Source organism: Cupressus sempervirens, chromosome 5 (genome assembly GCF_028749045.1).
Source record: "Cupressus sempervirens isolate cs-2001-9-10 chromosome 5, ASM2874904v1, whole genome shotgun sequence".
Lineage (NCBI taxonomy): Eukaryota > Viridiplantae > Streptophyta > Pinopsida > Cupressales > Cupressaceae > Cupressus > Cupressus sempervirens.
The window spans coordinates 82,939,824-82,955,638 of record NC_143122.1 but is presented as its reverse complement, the minus strand read 5'-3'; the positions used below and the strand labels follow the sequence as shown (position 1 = coordinate 82,955,638).

At 41.9% G+C, this 15,815-nt stretch overlaps 1 protein-coding gene across 1 annotated transcript in view; it reads right to left on the bottom strand.

The window, feature by feature from the left end:
* Nucleotides 1-15,815, bottom strand: part of LOC149554665 (uncharacterized) — a 253,826-nt gene that overhangs the window by 29,838 nt on the left and 208,173 nt on the right. The window lies entirely within an intron of this gene.

Genomic DNA, 15,815 nt, shown 5'->3' with positions numbered 1-15,815 from the left:
TTGTTCAAACCCATGCCCTCAAGCGTGGGTTGGGAGCCAGGAGTAGTGCGGGGCACAAAGTAACTATCCATTCTATTTTTCCGCACTCTAGGCCGCAATAGGTTGGTGTTGGACTCTGTCTCAGTATAAGACCGGCTACCACTAGCACTAACACTCGCATGAGCACTAGCACTAGGATGAAAAGGAGGCCTGGAAGAACCCTCTCCAACACAACCTACGGATGCGGAAGCTGATGCAGATGCAGATGTAGATGTTGTTGCGGATGTGGGAGCATGGGAGCCAATACCTCTTAACCCTTCAAGTTGCATTTTCCTATTCAACTTGTCTTGTTCAATTTTTTCTAATGCCACTAAACAAGTGCGTTTTGCCTCAGCAGTTTGATGAGTGCAAACTGTGACATCATGGCCAGGTATGCCAACAATGTGGTATTTCAATCTATAGATACCTCCCGAATTTATTTTTTCTTTGCAAAATATACATTTTGTTTGATATTTGGTTCTCCCGGGAAACTCTTCATTATATTTCCAGCATTCACCTTTTTTACTCATTGTGGAAATTGGAAAATGAAAGCAAAGGGCTGCTGCAATAAAAAAATTCATGTAAAATATCAAAGTTTGCAACTAATAAACAAAAACTACAAAACAACAAACCCTAGTTTGCAATTTAGTAGAAATAAAAAACATTAAAGATTTGCAAATGAACACTAAAAAATTTAACAAAAAATGCATAATACACTAACATGCAAAAAAAAACCAGCACTTACCTCTTGCAAATGAGTTGAGGAGTGTTGATATTGACTCCTTAGTGCTCCCAATGCAATTTATGGCCTCCCCAGATGGACTTCTGATCTCTTTGGTGCTCTTCCTTCTTGCCGGTTGGAAACCTATGGATTTTCTTTTCTCTTCTTCTCTCTCACTCTTCTTCTCTTCTACTCATGCTAAGCAAATAGAAGGCTCTTTAGGGTTATAACAAAGAGGAAAGACAAATTAGAAAGCAACTAAAACATGTGTTTTTTTTTTAAATCCAACTTTTTATGCTTGCTGGCGCGGTCGATTTTTGGAGATACCTGATGGCGATTCTGGCAATTTTTGCCATGAATCGCCGATTTGGGCGATTCAGGCGATTCACAAGAAAAAATCGCCTTCAGCGATTTCCGATCCCAAAAAAATCGGGAGTCATGAATCTTATCGCCAAATCGGTGATTTTGGCGATTTCAAGGCGATTTTTGGAACTATGGTCCACATGGACACGAAATTCTTTGTCCGAGTCGGGATATATGAGGATGGGGGACCCGAATAATCTTTTCTTCAATTCTTGGAAGGCCACTTCTTTTTCCGCCTTCCACCCAAACCGCTCTCCTTTCCTTGTTAATTTCTCGAGTGGCATTGACACTTTGGCAAATCCTTTTATAAACCTTCTATAGTATCCTACATGGCCTAGGAATGATTTGACACCTGTTACATTTGACGGAGCTTCCATTTCCAAAATCACCTTGATCTTATCAAGATGTGTCTTCAATCCTTCTTTGCACACAACATGCCAAAGAAGTCTCCCATGTGAAACCATGAACCTGCCTTTTTTTGGATTGAGGGCTAGTCTTGCTCTTTGACATTTCTCCATGCATTCTCCAAGAATTTTTAGGTGTTGCTCCTACCCACTATAAAGCGGCTAGTCATCCAAGAAGGCTTTGAAATTCCTTACTAATATGCCATCGAAGATATGTAGTATGATCCTCTGGAATGTGGCTGGTGCATTGTATAGTCCTAAGGGCATCCTATTATAGGCATATACCCTGTCTTCAACCACGAATGTAGTTTTTAGATTATCTTCCTCCACAATGCTAATCTGATTGTGACTTGAAAATCCGTCCATGAAGGAATACATCTCATGGCCAGTCGCCACCTCCAAAATACTACAGTAAATGAAATGGGGATGGGTCTTTTATTGTCACCGCATTCAAACATCTGAAATCTAGACATATTCAAATTTGAGCGCCATCCTTCTTGAGTGATATGACTATAGGAGATATCCATTCACTTGTTTGTACTTTGAATATTATCCCTGCTTCTAACATCTTTGTCATTTCTTCCTTGACCCTTCCTGCATAGTTTTTATTCATTCCGTAAGGTCTTTTTCATACTGGTCTAGCTCCAAGTACCAATTGAATCCAATGGACACACAGTTACGGGGGTACTCCCTTCAAGTCTTTGTACGTCCAAGCAAAGATGTACTTATACTCCAGGAAGATTCTAAGGGTTGTTGTCTTCAACAATTGGTCCGAATCATCTCCTATCCAGATTTCTTTAGGTTAATGCGCTTATCCCAAGTTTAAAGTCTAGAGTTTGGCCTCTTCGCATTTCACCTTTTTCCTTAAAATTTGTGTAGGTGTCTTGTTGAGAGTTGCCAACCCCTTCCTTATACTCTATATACCCTTCAGGGTATCGTCCTTCCTACTCAGAGTCTTGTACTTCCAGCATATTACATTCCGCATGGAAAACTTGATAGTCACCCATCTATCAATGAAATAATCCTTTAAGGGAACTTTTTTCATCTTCTGAGCATTCCCCTAATCTAAGTACTCCTTCCTCATCTGGTTCCATCCCTCCATAGTCTTCTCCTTCGAAGTTTAATGCCAAATCCTGACTTATTGACCGGTTCTAGAGATCTATGATGTACTTTCTACCTTTAGACTCAATAGATAGAGTGTTTCGTTTCCAATTATGGCTAGCTTTTGTTGCAACCAACCATCCTCTTCCTAATAAAGCATCGTACCACTTTTTATCTAAGGTTATAACCACAAAATCCATAAAAATTTGTTGTGTACCAACTATGACTTTTTGTCCCATTAGCATTCCTATACTCTTGATTCCATGTTGGTCGGCTCCCACAAGTTAAAATATTAGTGGCCAGAGTGTAGGATTTCCTATTTCCTTTCATGTTTCTTCTAATAAGACATTTACGCTGGAACCTCCATCAACAATAGTATTTGAGAGCTTGCACCCTAGCATCTCCATATCTACTACCACTGGTGTTGTCCCCATTCCTATGGTGAACAAGGTATTGTCTTTTGTCCATACTTCTCCTTCCTTCTCATTCTTTGAGGTTGTCCCTATTGAGTTTGCTTCATGTCTTAGTGCTACGTGCAATTAGGGCAATGTTTCTAATAAATCACCTATTTTCACTGGGATAGTAGTTTCCAGTACTTGTCACACAATATTCGTTACACCCCTACTGGAAGTAGGCTTTTCCTGCTTTGTCTTTCCTTCCTCTCTGATGCTATCTTGAATGTCTTTCTTTGATTCTTGAAATCTTTCAGTCTCCGTAGTAGCATCTAGATAGGTTAATTTTCAGGTTTGCATCCTAGTTACAGTAAGAATTTCGCCTTCTGGATCTTCAATGTCTAGCATATTTACTCACTTCTATCTTGGGCAATTTGCACCCTCATGATTGTCTGGCCCATACCATTTACAGAGCATTCCTCCATTTTGTCCACCTCCCTCTAACAATCTCGTGCAAAATGTCCCCATGCATTGCATCTCCTACATTGGATCATCAACCTCCCCTTGGAATGATACGAGAGTGGATGTCGTGGTGTGTTGTCATTGTTGTTGTTGTTGCTATTATTATTACTTCCTCTCGTGTTATTTATGTACCCTCCCGGTGAGGCTTCTGTATTTGTGTTCTTTGGCGGAGTGCAGGTGGGTGTAGATTGCCCCCCTTGGGTCAGGAATACTTGAGCGCTCCTTGTTTTTAAATTGTAGGAGCAATTTTAATTGTGTGCCCCAATACCTAACAAATCTCACAAAATGCTTTCTTCAGGCATGCTCCTTTTGTATGGCCTTCTTTTACACTGTTAGTACACCAAAGTTCTCTCCTTTCTTTTCTTCTTTACTCCTTGCCACTTCCTTCATCAATTGCCTTAGCTCTTTTCTCAGGGCTTGAATGGTTTTGGATTCTTCTTCGCTCTCCTCCGAACTTTCACCCCACACTTCCATGCCTTCTTGCCTTGGAAGTTTTACTCTCGCATTCTATGTCCATGGCACGAATACATGCGTCCACAAAGGTCAGTGGTGGGACTATCTTCATCTTTTTCCCGCGAGACGGTGTTAATCCTTCAATGAACCATCATTTTTTTAGTCCATCTATCAGCTTTTTGTTTAGTTTCCCTATCAGCTCTTTCATTCTTTTGCTGTAGGCTTTGATGGATTCACTCTTCCCTTGTCTTGTGTAATCTCTGTTACTATTTCATCATCATCCCTGATGAGTCTGAATTCTTCCTCAAAGGCTGTGCGGATACTATTCCATGTGGTTTTCTTTGCTGCCTCCAAATCGGTATAACAATCAATGGCAATACCCCTAAGTGTGGCCAAGAAAGCTTTTAGCCATTATGCTGCATCATTTTCTCTGTTTGCTTGCCATATTGTTATACATGTTTTACAGTGGTGAGCAGGGTCCTCCGAGCCATCCCCTGTAAACCCTAGTAATTTTTGTTTGTCTTTTGCCATTATGTGATGGTTTTTCCCCCCTCTGGGAACACATTCCAGATAGAACACATCCTCCCGATGGAACACTTACTCTAGATGGAATACTTCCTCCCGATGGAACACCTCCTCCTGACTGGAAGTTCACTCTCAAGGAGGAACTACTGAAAGTATCCTCTTCTTCTTGACTTTGCTTCTATCGGAGATATCTCCCTGCCGATGTCTCTGGATTTCTGTATACCAACTTCTTTGTTGGTGTCTCTGAGATGACCAAATTTTCTATACCTTCGATTGTATGCTCGATCAACCCTTCTTGGATTCTCGTGGAATCCCCTTGTCCTCCCCTCAAGTTACGATGTCTCTCCTCCTATTGTTGGAGACATAGTATACTCAAGGCGATTTCTTCCTCAATTTCTTTAATTTGTACCTACCTGGGATATATGTTTGGAATCAAGGGCATGAATCAATTTTATTATCTATTTCCCCTCTTGGAATTTTCACGCCCCTCGTGTTCCCTGGTCCTCCTTTCAGAAAACTATTGTAGTACTTGTTGTCTCCTCCATTCCCTTTGTGTCCTAGCTATTTCCTTTTCCACTCATAACAAATTGCATGCTAATAGGCGAGCGATCTCCCCCAGGAGATCGTACACTGCTAGTGGCACCAAAAGTTCACCGCATACCATACCTTTAGGGACCGTTCTCGGACAGGCTTCCCTTTGTATGTACTGATCAACTAAATTTTACCAAATCACGTGTCAACTGATCTTCCCTAGTTATTTCCTCCTCTTCCCCATCACTATTTGTTACTTGGATGAGCGGTACAAAGGGCCTTCTCATTACTCCATCCTATTTACCTCCAAGTTCGGACTTAGGCAACGGTGCCAAAAATGTAGAGTGGAAATAACACTCAAGTTCATAGAGATATGCTAATCATATAGAAAAACACAATTGAGATACATTTAAAGTAAAACATAGAATGTACCACCAATACCACAATACCAGTAGACGAGGAAATGGTTTCTTTATTAATACCGAAAACAACATGAATACATTGACAATATTCCAAGTACTTATAGAAGAGTTGGTTGGTTGCAAATCAACCAACACATTCCCTCACCTCCTAACTACCCACCCTGTAATATCCCTTGCCCAAATAAATTGATTTTAGCTCAAGGAATATTGTCAAACACTTCTATGCTGCTTTTCTCTTTTTTGATTTTTTTGCGTTTCAAATTAGTTGATATAGTTTGAATGATGATAAGAAATTTATAATGTTCTAAAACAATAATTAATTGTCCTTCTAGAAAATGCACTAACTAGAAGCTTCCCCTTTTCCAATACATTAATTAGTTGTGCTTCTAGAAAATTAAATTAATTAAATATAAAGTCACCTTTAGATTTATTTATTTCTTGACTTTAATTTAATTTATTTCTCCTTATTTCTCCACTTAGCCTTCGGAGAATGAAAAGTTAAGAACTCCATTGAGGGTCCAAAAGATGGGGAAAATTATAGTCCACCCTCCTTGAAATTGCTTTCCCTCAAGCAATTGAGCAACACAATGAACTCCAACCTTTACCTGGATCCCAAATGAAGTAGTATGTGACACCCCTATCAACATTAAACCAACTGCATACCATTAACATCATCAGAACCAACAGTATAGCACTCAAAACCTGTGCTAATGATGTACGAGTTAAAATATCATCGAAAGAAAACCCCACAAGAAATATCTTCATCTTGGTCCCCACCCATTTATATAATGGACTGAAATCTTGATCAACAATCCCTTGAAGAGACGTAACTATAGGAGAACCATATGCACTCATGCTATCTTTGTCAACAATCAGTGTAGCCATGTCAAAATCTGTGGACATGGGAACATTACCAACTACCGCAACACAAAATTAAATCTTTACAGATGGTGAAAACTGAGCCCAACTCCACTCAGGTGAGTGATAAACATTAACCTCACACAATAGATTGTCATAAGAGAATGTTACATCCATGTCAAACATAGGATTGTCTATGAAGTGAACATCAACACTTTGTTGATTGATAGTATAACATGACTCTGTCACTATATCAATCACCTCATCAATAATAACAAGTGTACTATCACTTGCATACATACTGCTGAACTCCTCATTGGATGGCTCAACCAACATAGAAGTGGCTGCTGATATGATAGTATCCTTGCATGCTCCTACTCCCACTATTGTTGCATCACCATCAAATACATGATCTGGAGAACTCATGCCAACAACTGCATCATCTGACTTAACCTAACATGAATTCTCAGCACATTCCACCTCAATTATGTCCAACTCATCCAATTTCTCATAAGAAATTTCTTGCAAATCTAAAGCCATAAGTGATATCATGCTCTGCTCAAATATCAGATTCGAAATCAATTGGGTCATTCATTTGCGATTTTGATTCATGTCATTCTCTACCACATCCAACTATTTCACAATACCCTGTATCTCAAAATCTCCATCTCTTGGCAGAGAGGTACGCCCTCTGCGGGTATAATGAATACCAAACCTTCTGTCACCATCCATAATGTTGAAAACCAAGTCCTCTACCTATGGGTCAAAGGAAAATTGATGAGCTATCCTCATAGTGTAATGCCAATTAAAACTCCCAATCTCATCATCATCAAATTGGGAATCAAAAGATGCTTCCACTCTCTCACTCCAAACTATTGGTTGGGTAGGATCCTTGGCAACCCTCTCAACAAAGCCAACCACCAAATCCCTATTGGGAAGCATTATAGCCAAGGTCTCTAAAATCTTCTTCACCAATCGTTGTATAGCACGAGAGCCCTAAATGAGAGTACCCACAGATATACTGTATGAAACCTCCCGCAAATCCGAGCTCTCAAGCAAATACTCCATGAATGTAGTATAGTAGAGATTATATGTGGAAGCATCAATTTGCTCCCCCGCAATCCACAATTTATCCCTCTGAAAATGTGACAATGCCAACTATCTAATGCTACCAGCTATATGAAAAGAAGAAATAGATTCACTTCCAATGGAAGGAAGCAAATCACCATGAGAGCCTGTCTCCACTAATGCTCTCACCTCCTTTGTAACAACTACACTCATATCCTGGAGGAATGTGTTTTCCACATGATGATGTCCCTCATCCTCAACCAACCACAACATGTAACTGAATAGGGTTTAGGGCTGGTATCGACTTTACCCATTCTAACTCCATGGTAACCTTATCCAACTGTAACTGTGACTCTTGAAGAGCCAACTGAGTATGCTGAAAAGAGTCCACAGTCACTTCAAGCTCCTTGGTGAGCTCAACCACCTCCTCTTTCCCTAACAACATCTCATAGCAGGTGCTACCCCACTCTAGAAGGTAATCCCTGTCAACAACTAACTTAGAGTAACTATGCTTCAAGATCCTAATAGCTTCTCGAATTGCATGAATCTCTGCTAGAGAAAGTGTACTATCACCATGCTCATCAAACATAGGAGTACCCCAACCAGATGTAGCTAACATTTGACGGATAGCATCATAATGCTCAAGAGCTAAAGAAATGTTACTATCACTCGCCTTCGGCTGACAAGTCACATGATGCCTATGTAATCCCTAACTCCTATGCGAGCTCTCTTTCTCACTAACTACACTGAGATAGGAAATTGAACTAGAACTCTCCACCACAAGATTGCTCATAAGTGTGCTATCTTCCTCACACATTTTGCATCTGACATACAACTGCCATGTACCTCAACCAACTCCTCATCCAAAGAAATGAAAGCCCTTGTCGTATCTCCTCGCATGTCTCAGCTTACACCTCAATAGTAAGATCCTCTAAGCACCGATCCTGCGACCCATCCAAAACCTCCTTAGAGTCATCATCCACTATCTGACAAGGGTGTCATACCAAGTACATCTGATAGCATCATCAAATGGATCATCAGATGTTTTCATACTATCTGCATCGACATCTTCTGACAAAGCCTCAACTACGGACTCCTAACTCTGCACACATGACTCAACACCAGGTTGCGAATCAATAATACTAGAGCATAAACCCACATCTACTGACTCTACTGAAACACCCACTTCACCAACATCATAGCTGGGTGACTTTATACGTGTCTTGGTCCTACATGAGGAAGCAACTGCCTTCTACACTGTAGCAACACCATGAGATCTCACATACAAATCTCCAATAATAATCTTATCCTTGAGAGAACCGAAAGTATTAGTGGTAACAACTGCACTAACTGTAGCAACAACTCTAGGAGCCTCAACTTGCTAAAGCTTGGTGCTACTAACAACCACGTCCCTATGAAATAAGTCCATCATCAACATTGTAGATAGGACTAGCAGGTGTCGTACTAAATATAAGAACATCTGCATCAAGGAAAACTCAAGCTTTCTTCCTTGCAACCTCGATGTCGGCCTTCTAAAGGTAGAAACCATATACCTTGTAGCCCTTTCAATTGTCTCTGGATCTGACAAGTTCTCTGTCAATCTTTGTTGATGAAGCTTAAGTTTCTCCATACTCTTGCAAAGCATTCATCTTTGCGCTAAACTCCTCATCACTCCACTGACTTCTAGAACTATCAGTCCTCCTATGTCTGTCCATGGCTAGAAAATGCTAGAGTGCTGGTCACTCCAAATGCAACAGCAAATCTGACAATAACTAATATTGTTCTACCCCACAGGGTGGCAGGAAACCGCTCTGATACCAATGTAATATCCCTTGTGCAAACAGACTAATTTTAGCTCAAGGAATATTGTCAAAAACTTATAAGTTGCCTTATTCTTTTCTGATTTTTTTGTGTTTCAGATTGTTTGATATAGTTTGAATGATGCTAATAAATTTAGAATGTTTGCAAATGATATTACAATACCTCTTACAATGAACTAATGTGAAGTGCAATTATTTTTGGTATTTTCAATGCATATACATGAAAACTAGAAACAGAATGCATACCTACAACCAACTAACATTTTGACAAACAATTGGCATACAACTATTGTGCTGATCATATGAAACCCAAAATGAGGATACCACACTTCTATCCAAATAGGTGGAATTGAGAATTGAATCCTAGGTTTACCTTTTAGAAAATTAGAATAAAATCAAAATAGAATGATTTTTGAGATCCGTTGCTTTTTTTAACCTAATGCACTTTTACCATGGTAACAAACTATTTACCATTTTCTATGCGTTTGGCTCTAGTATGCGTTCGGCTCTGCAGATTATTTTTGTTGCAAACTGGTATGCATTTCGTTTTTATTCGCAAAGTATTTTGGTTTTTCCAACAATGCGTGTGTCTAAGACATGGTGTCCCTTGAATAGGTGTTCTGCATTTTCTGCTCTCACTGTTATTTCTGTGCTTTCATTCCACGCACTCAATCAGGTTTTTGTTCTTTCAAATATTTCATTATTTCGTCCTAGGCATTGTATGTGTATTTCTTGATTCAATCTTGAAAAACCTAAAAAGATTCAAACAAATATGTCCTAGAAAGTTGATTATTCCTCCTTTTTCGCTCTCTTCCTATGCATAAGATGATCTCTATGGGATTTGATGGAGGTTTAGCTTCAAAGGATGATTGGGTTGTGCTTGCTTTATGGATGGGCTCTCTTTGCCGCCCTTGCATAGTGCAAAATTGACTCGAGGTGTGCCCACTGAGGGGGGGCTATTTTTAGGATCGTGCCTTGCCTCTCTCCTCTTTGATAGACAGGTGTTCTGCAATCTCTTCTCTAGCAGATGGTTGTAGAGTTGATCCTTTGGCTAAGGCCTATGTGGGAGGAGGGAGAGCTGGTTTTGTGGGTTTTGGTTTAGCTCACTCAGGGACGTGGTTTCTTTTACTGCCACTTTCCCCGAGTCTCTTCCTCCTTGAACTGTTGCTGCAATTATTGAAGATGGGATGAGATGGTTTGCTTCCCTTCTCTTTGTTTTCTTTGGTATCTTGTGCTACATTGACTCCTTGTTGTAGGTGAGCTGCGTGGTGCTAGAGGGTTGTGGCTAGTGCTGTTAGCTGGTCATTTTTTCTTCAAGGTTTCTAGGTGCCTTCGAAAACCAGTTGTTCCTAGTGTTTTTGCTGAGAATGATGTCAGTCGACTGGATGGTTCCGACGGTGTTTCTGTAGCCGACGGATTGACTGTCGTCGGTGTTTTGTATTTTGTAGCCAACGGGTAAATAGTTTGTAACGGATGTAATGTTGTGGCCGACGGAACCCTTCGGGAAGGTTCGACAGTAGTATTTATATCCCATCTGGGATCATTGTAAATCATCAATAATCTACATTCATTTATCTTATGAAGCATAATGTATGTCTGGCATATGCAAATATAATTCGGCTATTCTATTCTAGTGTTTGTATGCGTTGATTTGTTTACTAGTACGGTAAACATTTGGGGCCATTGCCTTATGAATCTGGAAGGTGGGAGGAATGAAGATTAATGCCAAATCAGCTTAACAAAGATCGGAATAAGATCAAGGAAAAAGATGGAACCCATACTGCGCAAGAGAATTTAATTCTAGCATAGCAAGCCAAACGTCGACGGAGATTTCAGAAGATTGCCGACGGAAACCGGAGCGCCGAAGAATTGTTGGAGGAGATTCGGCAGCGGGTGGAATTGGTGGAAGAAGCACAGGAGGAGTTCTTGAATTTGTGTTCGCCGAGGGAAGAAAATTCAGACGGAAGAGCATCAACTCTCACGGCTCGCAGTGCCGAGGGAGCACGAGCGTGGAGTGACCTCTTCGTCCGGGATAGACTTCCGCGGGAAACAACTTCAGAAAATCCTTCTTCTTCACGAAGGTTCGCAGCTGTCGACACCTCCGGTGTGGAAGTGCACACCGCCGGTGTGGGAGTTCAGACTACCGGTGTGGGAGAGTAGTCTGCCGGTGTGGGAGTGCAGACCTCCAATGTGGGAGTTCAGACCTCCAGTGTGGGAGTGCAAACCTCCAATGTTGTGATGGCGGGACCCAAAGAAAAGCTGCCGAAATTTGAACGCGATGGTACAGCCGACCCCATCCGACATTGTAAGACATGTGAGACGATCTGGCGGGCAAATGGGATCACAGATGCCAACGAATGGGGCAGGCAATTTTCGGCAACCCTACGAGGTGTGGCGATTGACTGGTTTTCGGATACGGATCCACAAAAGCTAAATAGTTGGGATAACATTAAAAAGAAGTTCCTGGCGGAATTTAAACTCTTGCAGGATGATAATGAAATCATAGCGGAGATTTTCAATACCAAACAAGGGAAGCACGAAACTGTCCGCGTCTACGCCAGGAGATTAAAAGACTTAATAAACAAAATGGAAAGCAAGCCGGCGGACGGATTGCAGAAAAGATGGTTCATGGACGGCCTACGATCGAAATTGCAAAGGAAAATGAAAATTGTCCCACCGTCATCATATGTGGATGTGTATAACAGAGCACTGGACCTTGAAAGTGAACAGAAGACAAAGAAGAAGAAAACTAGCTCCTCTGATTCTGATGACGACGAGCCTGCCAGAGATGATAGCAGCGACGACGAAGGCAGCAGCAAGAAGGTTCGTGCCCTACAGAAGGATATGGTTCGCATGATGTAGTTTAAAAACATGCAGAAGGAGCCAAAAGGCAGTGAACTGTGGTGCACGGAGTGTAAGACCAACGGTCATACTAAAGGATTGTGTCCAAAGAACCAATTTTGTGACATTTGTCAGATCATAGGCCATTCGACAAAGGACTGTCCCTTTAACATGAAGACAAGAGGATCTCCGCAGGTGCTTCTTACGCAGCGGGCTTCCCCGTCAGGCAGTAACGAAAATGCAAACATTGATGGTGCCAAATTCGGAGGGTACAGAAATAATAGCAGAGGGCAAAATAACAATGCAAATAATAACAATAATAATGGGAGCCGAAGTCGAACTCAGTATGATGCAAACAGACGGCCAATCGTTCAATGCCGAGCATGTAATTTGTGGGATCATTTTGCGCGGGATTGTACAGTGGCAAACACACCAAAATTATTATGCAGATGGTGCGGATCCAGCGATCACGAAGATTCCAAGTGTCCAAAGTCTAGAGTAAACTTGATTAGTGTCGGCACGGATGTAGAGGAGGTTCTAGCAATTACACGGAGGCAAGCGGAGGAAGAGAGAAAATTGGGGGAAGCGCAAGTGGAAATTGGAAAGGCATCGTCGGCAGGGACATCTCAGTTGAAGGACATCACCGGCACATTGGCAATGAACTTCGTAGAACAAAACATTGTACGACAGATCTTACAAACGGAGATACTGGTCAAGATAAGTGACCTTCTCACAATGCCCCAGTTACGGATGGCCATTTTGAATCATACACCGTTTTTGAAAGCAACGGAGGACACAGGAAGGGATAGTAGGGAAGTGATGACAACAGACCCAATGCTGCTGGCACTCACCTCCGGACGACATCCGGCGGTCATCGAGATGGGGATTTTGGAAAATGTTCTGACAGAGACAATTGTCGATGGAGGGTCCGGCGTGAATGTGTTGCCAGAGGATACTTGGAAGAAGTTGAGAAAGCGGACGCTCTGCCTACCAACATTCCAGTTGCTGACAGCAAACCAGCATGGAATCAAACCGTTGAAAATCTTGAAAGCGCAACTAGTAACCATTGGTATGCAACCATTTTTATTGGATTTCATAGTCATTCCATTGAAAAGAAAAGGATATGATGCTATTCTGGGACGGGATTGGTTGGTGCAAGCAAAAGTAAAACATGATTGGAGATGAAATACCTTATCAATGGAGGGCGGAGGCAAAAGATTCACAATTGACCTGCATATACAAATAGTCGGCGAGGAGGCAGCATCGTCAAATTCAGAAAGTGACGACGAAAGTGATGATGAAGGAAAGAAGAGAATGGAACCAGACGAAGAAGGAATATTGAGACTAGACGGAGGATCGAATGATGACGACCTAGACTCGGTGAATGGCCTTTACCATTTGCAAATAGAAGACTACGAAATCTTTCCGAGTTGTAACATGCTAAGGGTCGATGAAGGTGAGAAAAAGGAGGAAAATGGGTGTCCGGAGGAATACAGAGAAGCAAATGATGCAAAGGAGGTTACGGCTGAAGAAGGGAAGGACATATAATACAGACCCAGAAAAAAGAAAGATCCCACCATTCGATACACGGTGAACAGACCGCACAGGAGGAAAAGGTTACACCGCAACATAAAATTAGTGGAAGGGCACCGACAGCAAGGAAATAATCCAGTTGCGCGGCCCTCTCCCCGGATTTCTTCTCGGCGTTTGTTCTTGCTACGAACTCGGGCAATATTTCTCTCCGCCCGTAGTACTCTGCGATTCTATGGTGGTTGATATTGTTGGTGCAGATAGTTCCCCAAATCCATAGATGAGGTTGGGGACAGGGTTGTGGGTGTTGGCATCAATGCTCCAGTATCGGGCTGTTGGGAGTGGATCTATGCAGAGGCGGCATACGAATCCTTACCGTAAGGATTTTTCTGTTCGCAACGGACGCTTGTCTTCTTCAGAGTTTTCTTGTCCTGTGGATGGTTTTATGCGGGTTTTTCTTAGTTCTCTCGTGGAGGTGGTTGAGTTCAGCTTGAAGGACAAATTCAACTCGGAGGAATTAATATCATTCTCTTGGCAGGGACCGGCAGGATAGGAAAGAGGCACAGCAGCAAGCGAGTAACCTAAAAAAAAAAAAAAAAAAAGACGAGGACAGATTCAAGTTGTTCGAAATGAGTAACAGATGATGCCAAAGGGAAGGGGAAGCAGCAGTGGTTACCAGAAAGAGTCTGGAATTGGCAGAAAATGGCAAAAACAGTGTGTTCCGTGCATTTTTATGTGGGTTCTGGAGTGTTAATTTGGTCTTGGCACCCCTCGGCCCTGCCCTGTACTGCGACAGGGAGCGCACCTGGGGCGCTGCCCCAGAACCCCGCGGGGGCGCTACCCCTAGACCCCGCCGAGGGCGTTGCCCCCTAGACCCCAATCGTTGCGGATGTTAGTTGTGAGAAGTCTGATCAGTTGCGGATATAGGCATAGAGTGTTGTGTACCAGAGGCAGTGGGAGCAAGTGTTGGCTGTGAGGCTGTCTTGGTGGATGCATAGAGAGCTCGGGAGGAGCTGATCATCTAGTTGGAGGCAGTGCAAGGACACTTGGCTTGGGGTACCGAGGAGTTGGACAAAGAAAGCAGCACGGGTGGCTATCAAGGTCATCTTGAGGAGACAGTATTGTGTTAGCAGAGACTACAAATGCAACGAGATGAATGTTAAAGTGATGTGGTAGAAGCAGATTTTTCTTGTTGCAGTTAGTTCGTTAATGTATTTTGTTTGCTAATTTGTCTTAGATATTTTGTTAGTCGTCAGGAGACGACTGTTTTTTTGGGGGGGATGGTGTCAGCCGAGTGGATGGTTCCGGCGGTGTTTCTGTAGCCAACAGATTGACTATCGTCGGTGTTTTGTATTTTGTAGCCAACGAGTAAATAGTTTGTAGCGGATGTAATGTTGTGGCCGACAGAACCCTTCGGGAAGGTTCGGCGGTAGTATTTATATCCCGTCTGGGATCATTGTAAATCATCAATAATCTACATTCGTTTATCTTATGAAGCATAATGTATGTCTAGCATATGCGAATATAATTCGGCTATTCTGTTCTAGTGTCTGTATGCGTTGATTTCTTTACCAGTACGGTAAACAAATGATATGTGAGTTATGGGTTTTTCCATAGAGTTTTGGTAGTTATCCTTGTATGAGGCCCTTATATTTTGTCTAGCAGTCATAGGTGGTTGTCTGTGGTCTGAAGATCTTTCTAAGCCTTCTTTCTCTATCTGTTTTGTGATGGGCCAAGTTCATGGCTGTTGTATTTTCCCTCCCTCAACTATTCCTATTGAGGAAGGGCCCTATATTTTTGAGGTAGATTGGAGTCTTTTGAGGCTCTTTTTGGTGGGATGATCTGGCTGGTTGTTGTGGATGGTTTTTGGAAGGTCTTCTAAAATTCCCACGAAGGTTGTGAGACACTTGCTATAACCTACTCTTCAATCTTATGAAAATGGGCTTATCAGGCTTGTCTTGGATGGGCTGATAGCTGGTTTCCTTACCATATTTTAGCTTGCACTTTGCTGCCCCTCTTCATTTAGATGGACTTGCTGTTTAAAAGAGGATTCTATAGTAAAAGGTTCCAGGGTGCCTTCCAAAGCCTGGCAATTCTTTCGAGGTTGTGGCCTCTTTCCTTGACTAAGATTATCTTAGTTAAAAGGGGTCCCTGTAGTGTGGCAGGAAGCTTTTTAAAACCTGTTGTTAGTCTTTAGATTTATAGGCTGTTTTGTTTTCAACGGTGGGGTTATATATTGGTTGAAA